The 7530-nt window shown below is 31.4% G+C and overlaps 1 protein-coding gene across 1 annotated transcript in view; it reads left to right on the forward strand.

The window, feature by feature from the left end:
• Positions 1 to 7530, forward strand: part of LOC108752201 — a 129462-nt gene that overhangs the window by 94516 nt on the left and 27416 nt on the right. The window lies entirely within an intron of this gene.

The following is a 7530-nucleotide window of genomic DNA, read 5'->3' on the forward strand; positions in this document are numbered from 1 at the left end:
AAAGACAAGTCGAAAATCGAGATTTTCAGAGAATTGAAACGTGCATTGTACTTACGTTAAAACTGGCCCTTGTTAAAATTTTTGTATTAAAATTTTTATATACAGTGTTAATTTATAATAACATAATATAATTATGTTATTTGAATATTTTGGGTTAAATTAATATTTAATTTTTAGTGTTAAAATAGCACAATTTGAGTATATAAACATGAAAATAATGTAATTTTAAAACGTAAAATCTAAGATAAATAAATACAAGATGAATGCACGTTTTAACTTAATATTGTAAATGTTAATTTTACTGAAGAAATTTGTTTTTACGATTTGTTTCTAAATTGTGTCAAAGTATTATATTTTTTATGTAAATTTCTACATAATGTTTGTATCATCTCGCATTATAAATTAACACAAAAATTTAAACAAATCGTTTGGGATATATGAAATGCATTAAATTTAATACAAATGTTCCAATTGTGTAAAAAATAAAACGTCAAAATTAAAAGTTTAGAATTCTTTAGAATTTAAAATTGAATTTCATGCATGATCATATTATATTTTTGTTTACGTTGGATACGTCAGACGACTTCGTTTTCTTGTTAGATTCATGAAGTATTCTTTATTCTCACAAAATGCCAACGTCCAAACGATTGCGAAGTGTACGCCACGAGTTGAATAGCATCGAAAACTGACTCGAATATAAAATCGGGAACAACAAGTCGAAAGAATGTTTTCAACATCGCAGAATCTATTATCCAAAGCTTGTTTAGTTTCCTAACGTATGCACGCCGTGTGAGCCGTTGAAATAAAATTCTATGGCGTGTCCACAAACGTTTCCATAAATGTCCTATAGACTTTCTTATCTGTCCTGTAGACTTTTCTACGTTATATGTAGAAAGTATAATGCCAAAGCGCTTTCGTCGAAATATCAGACAGTGGATAAAAGCATTGCTTCGTTTATCTCAACGTAAATACGCACATGTATATGTATGTTAGTATGTAAATACTAATAACATTCGTAGCATACACATTCTCATATTGCATGGTATATAGAGTTGCGTAATATGCGTCTCTTATTGCTTTAAAGACTCTTATTCCTCTCATTAGATTGAAACAAATAGGAATGTAAAAACTGATTGTAAAAACAAAAATTTTTGGTATTTATAACTACAATTACGTGTTACTATATAATATAATAATTATAATTATTAGTATTATAATGTTAGTAATAATAATTATATGTACGTATACAATAGTTTCAACAAATACATCCTTCGCCAATGATATTAACCATTACTTAAATCATTTTTTAGCTCAAAATGATGAAATTGATTTATGATATTTGTTGTAAATTTTCTTTGTTTTAAGAACTCTTTAAACTTATACGCAATGCCGGTAACCAATAAGTAATAATACTAGATTCCACAAGATCACTCTTGTGGAGTAAAATTTCACTCCAAGAAATTTAAAGAGTGCGTTATAGTTTTAGTAACCAAAAATGATTATAATTATAACACCATGTAAGTATAATTATTCTCTCTCTCTCTCTCTCTCTCTCTCTCCCCTCTCCCCCCTCCCTCTGCCTCTCCTCCTTCTCTCTTCCTCTACATTTTTTGAGGTGAAATCTCACTCCAAAAGACTGAAAATCGAGCTAGTCTGAAAAAAAGTAAAAATATTTCCACTCTTGAACAAGAATGGCAGCTTTTCACTCTTTAGAAGTAAGATTTCATTCTTTTGGAGTAAGATTTCTTTTGAAGTGAAAATTACTCTAAGGAAGGAAGTCTCATTCCAAAAAAAAAGGAGTGAAATTTTATTCTTTTGGAATCAATCTCGCTTCAAAAGAATGAAATCTTACTCCAAAAGAATGAAAATCTGCCATTCTTGTTCAAGAGTGAAAAGTTTTCACTCTTTTTTCAAGACTGGCTCGATTTTCACTCCAAAAAATTTAAAGAGTACAAATATCAAAAACTTTTCTCTCAGCGTAAACGTGACTGTTTGACACAAAAGCAATATTTCGAAATTTTCATACAGAAGTCAAATAAATTCAGAAATGTATTCTATGGAAAAAATATTTTTTCTGGTATTTCGTGCATAACTCATAAATTATCAATTTAATCTCTCGGTCAAAAATACAGATGGTTACGTTCGCCCATTAAACGAAGCGGGTATAAGTTAAATATTTAATTAGCTCCTAGGACGCTTTCGTACCGAGTATCTGCCCGATTATTCGAATGTCCACTCAAGATAATGGCAGGAGCACGTGCGAGACATATGCAATTTATGTTACGAACTTCACGTATTTATTTTAGCTCCCGTCGTAAAATTAATGGATATCACAAGCTGGTAATTTTCCAGTAGCACATGTTTCGTTCAACTTATCCAGACAGATTTTCACCTCAATTCAGACCAGATGACTCCTCGAATGTGCAATACATACGAAGAGCGTTGAAAATATTCCACGTCTTAAACATTTCGCGTGCTTTTGATCTCTCACAATCTAATTATCCGAAATAAAACAACTACAAATATCAAGTAATGGAGCATAGTACAAATTATATTATAAATTATATTATACAAGCAGCTTTTATGCGATTTTTCTGTTATAATAATTTTATCTCAATCAAACTATACACATAAAAAAATGGTTGCAATTACAATAATTTAATAATAATTTGTGATGCCAACTATATATTTTTGGTAGAACTATAAATGTAATTATTACTAACAATTACAGTAATAATGACTGTAAAAATAAAGTTTCCAACTATAATTATTTTACTATATAATTATATTCACAAATAATTAAAAACTTTTCTTTCATTGCAGGGAGTGTGACACAAATTATATTATATAAATTATAGCATTCGTTGCGATTTTTTCCCAATAGCAATTTTACTTTGATCAAATTATGTGCTGAGAGAAAAAATTATAATTTGAGTATAATTATCGTCATTTTCAGTATCAGCTTATATATTTTTTAGTAAATTATAAATATATAAGCAGTAATAACTATAAAAATGGAGTTTTTAATTATAATTATTCTATTATACAGTTATAGTCACAAATACCAAACACTTCTCTCAGTGTAGCGAAGTGAATAGTCCAAGACACTCAATAATCAAAAATGGTACGATTTCGTCGGATTTCATCAAGCAACCGTATGTTCACAATGTTGTGTTACTAAATATTTTAGTACTCAGATAGAACGTTTCCTGGCATGATGTAGTCTCGTCAAGGATAATATTCGTGAACATCACACAGATCCTACGTTTTCCTATAAAACGTGAAGGCTTTGTCGGCACAAGGGTCAGCATTTTGTCCGTCGCGTCGAGGGAGGATGGGGTTTGGTTAAAGGCACCCTCCGTTTGTTTTTACGCGAAGGGAATCTCCTCTTTTTTCACTTCCGCTCCTCTCCATCCCTTGCTGCCGAAGCGGAGATGCTCGCGCGCTTCGAAAGTTTTAACGAGGGCATCTGGCATGAGAGAGCGAAGAGTTGTGTTTGTGAATGGACCGTATTAATGGCCCGAAGCCAGTTCTACGGCATTCCCATGGGAATTCATTAACTTCGTGAAATGTTTTCCCATCCCGCCTCATCCCCGTCCTCTACTATCCATGCACTCACTCTTTGCGCGTCGCACTCGCAGTGGCTTATGAATGCCGGCTACACTGTTAATTACGGTATGTTTCCCTTTTGCAACTATTATATTTGCGGCGATATGGAAACGTTTATTAATATGCTCGTAACGTAATTAAAATATCCACGGAATTATTCAGCGCTATTTATCGTATGTACGACATCAGTAAATATCAAAATTGGGAAAATCGAAATATTTCAGTTTAGAAATTATTAACGAAAAAGGGAGAGGAGAGGAGAGAGAGGAGGAATTTTATACAAGAATAATTCTATGGTATTAAATCGCGGCGGAAAGGACTTCCATCGCTTCAATTAATTTCGTTGATGACAGTGCAAACCCGTCAAATAATAATGGAAGACCAAAATTGGTATTAATATTTAATAAATAATTTACTTTGGCATCCATCAATACTTTGACAACTTTCTCTGTCCCTGTACGAAGCAACATTATCCCATCTTACGCACACTTCTCAATCGATATACTCCGCCATATAATTTTATTAAGATTACAACTTATCAAAGCCCACGTTGTTGATATTGCGCGTTCGCATCGATTATCTTACGAAACGCCGTAAAAAGTTCCTAGCAAGTGTACGCGATACACGTTAAAGGCCCAATTATGGTCCGCTAAAAGGCAACGCGGATTGAGATTTGGTCGCGATAATAGCCGACCGTGCTGTAATAACGATTACCAGCATGCAATTTGATAAATTACCCTAGGGCCAGCTAGGGTCGGCCAAGTTCATTCCAGTACGCGAAGTACCGCCGTCCCGAGCTAGTACGCTCGCCCGTTTACGGCGTCCGGTGGTATACCGTATCGTAAAATAAATGGCACGACGATAACGCTCAGATAAATCAAATTACGGACTCTATAATCAGAATTGTGCGACTGAATCTGATTAATTTCAGAATCCCTTGTACCATCGCTATGAAATTCAAAATAGTGTTTTGCAATTCTCCAACTGCAACTTCTCTCTCTCTCTCTCTCTCTCTCTCTCTCTCTCTCCCCTTTCTTTCTTTATCTTTCATCGAATCTTTGACTGTACAAAGCTATAGAACAAATTCCAGCCCTTACCCGTGAATCACAAATAAAACCACGAACGTTTTCGCATCTCTTGATCTTCAACAATATAATATATCAATGTTTACGAAAAATGGAACGGATTTATGCATCACAGCTATGCATTGTGTAACACAATCCTATTAATTCTTTTAGGCGGTAGAGAGAAAGGGAAACGTGTGTTTACGACATATGCAGCCAATTTTAAAAAATCGCGATATTTTCATATATTTTTATCTGTCAGCGGCACAACCGTAAATCGTGAAAATCTTCGTGAAAACCATAATTAAAAACTAAAATAAATTCTTTATTCTTTATAAATTTTTAGCAAATATAATAAAAATTTATTATTAATCTATTCAAAGATGATAATAAATAACATCAATATTCAGTTGAGAGGATTAAAATCCAAAAAATCGTTTTTTATTCCAAGAGTACTGGGAGAAATAAGTTTAGAAATAAGTTATAGAAACAAAAAAAGGATGACAAATGTAATGATTCAGTAGGAAAACGAATCGATCAGTTACTATTGCGAATAATGTCTCATTATTCGTTAATGTAACAAATAATAAACAATTTACAATAGAAATCCAAATAATCAGTACTGCTAGCAAATAAAAGTCTATCAAAAATAGGCGAGGTTTTACTTCTATTACTAATAATTAGTTGGAATAGCAGACTAGCATTAATCACAACAAACATTAAAATAATAATTTGTTGTCACTATCAACAAATCATTTGTGCTGGTGATTTGTTATTAAATCCTTTCTCTCAGTGAATAACACAACTAAAAAAAAAAGCAAAACTCTATTTTTTAACTTGACAGAAAATCAACTAATCAAATAAAATAACGATAAAATATATTCCTCTGCCGACAATATAAATTTTAACTCTTTCGTCAGCAAGGGAGAAATAGAGCTATATATTATTCTAGATAACATAAAAATCTAAAAAAATTCTAATATATTTGCACTAAGATCAATTCTGATTGAAAATGTATAAGCCAGAAAATTCTGATCATATCAATCAGAGTTCTGATTGCCTCAACTAGAATTATAATAGATTCAATCAAAAAATTTCGATTTGTCTAGTCAGAATACCAATTAATGCAACCAGACTCTTCTAATGTGTCAAAATTTTAACAATGAATTTTTATCATCATAGGCTGTGTTTCAAAATTTACTATCAGTACTGAAAATCTATACTACTGAAATTCTATATTACGTCACGTGCACTATAGATTTTCAGTACTGGCAGTAAATTTTGCAACACACTCATAGAAGTCGGATTGTATTTTATTTATATTTTATAAATTTAAATTTATCTATCGAATTATTACAATTTGTATTAGGTAAGAAAATATCGAATAAGAATAAATCAAGAGAAAAATTAACGTATTTTTCTGTAGAATTGAATATGTTATATAAATTCACACTGAAATCTTTAAGCTAAAATCCGCTTTAATCAAAAATAAGTCTATTTCTCTTAATTAATTTATCTATCCAAAATTCACAACCGAAATATTGATAGCCTTTAAACTTCCCCTCTCCCCCAGTTATCGGCGAAGAATTAACATAATCAAATAATATTTTTATTATTTTCGTTTCACAACTTTAAAAAAAAAATCACTTTTTTGAGTTAACAATTTAGACAATTTTTCTTAAATTACTCTTTTTTAGTTGTAACGATTTTTATAATTTTGTTAAAATTAAATTAATTCACTTTTGATAATGTTTACCTCATTTATTCAATATCTTGGCAATAATTTGGAAAAAATCTTCATTTTTTAAATGTCACTTTCAAAGTAAAAAAGCGAAATATTATTTGGCATTACATTACTATTAATTACATTAATATTCAATTAATAAAAATTGTCGAACTGTGGAATCTGGAGGGAACGAGTCCATACACATATGTCCGCTGATAAAGAATTAGTAGTATAATACAACTTTTTTTTCTGTCGCACATGGGAGACATGGGGGAGGGAAAGTGTAGAATGCGGATCGATATTGCACGATCGCTCGTTTACATCCTTGTGCACGAGCGGCTGAATGTAAACGCGCCTCGACGGTCCTGAATATTCATTTAACTTTTCCTCTGGGATATACCCGCCAATGGAGGACGAGAGTATTCTGAAGATAAAAGAAAGACTCGCCTAGTGAAAAAGAGGGAGAAGGAGTTTACGGAGAAGCCACTGTCACTACCACGATATCTTCTCAAGTTCGAAAAGTGGAGCATTATAAAAGAAGGATTACCCAGCAAAGAGATAATCCGGCGCATTATCAGGTTATTATGAGTACAAAACGCGTTATATATATAACAAAACAATTCATACATATGCAACGCATATATAAAATTATAAAATACATCGCGATTAGTGCATGAAATATATGGCGAGTTTATTGAATTAATATCATATCGTAATGCATATATTTACGTTACGTATCTCACGAACCAATTCTATAGAAATTATATCGTATTATACTACACGCAGCGAATAAACTTATAACTATAGATTAATAGTCACTTTGAAAAATGCTGCTGTTTGCAGTAATTTCAGATTTCATCATAATGTAATTGCTAATACGAATATTTTGCTTTAAATCTATAAAATGATAATAATATCCACCCAGTTTTTGAAATAAAATATCGAATAAATTATAATTCAATTGACACGAGGTTCGAATAAAATATAATTAAACAAAATAACGCTATTAAATTTGAGTTACAAATTTAAATAAATATACACACACACACACACACACACACACACACACAAAAGAATCGTTTAAAAAGTTTTGAGTCTCAATATAAAAATAGCATTATTCGTCAAAATCCA

Source organism: Trachymyrmex septentrionalis, unplaced genomic scaffold (genome assembly GCF_001594115.1).
Source record: "Trachymyrmex septentrionalis isolate Tsep2-gDNA-1 unplaced genomic scaffold, Tsep1.0 scaffold6, whole genome shotgun sequence".
In the NCBI taxonomy this organism is placed as follows: Eukaryota; Metazoa; Arthropoda; class Insecta; order Hymenoptera; family Formicidae; genus Trachymyrmex; species Trachymyrmex septentrionalis.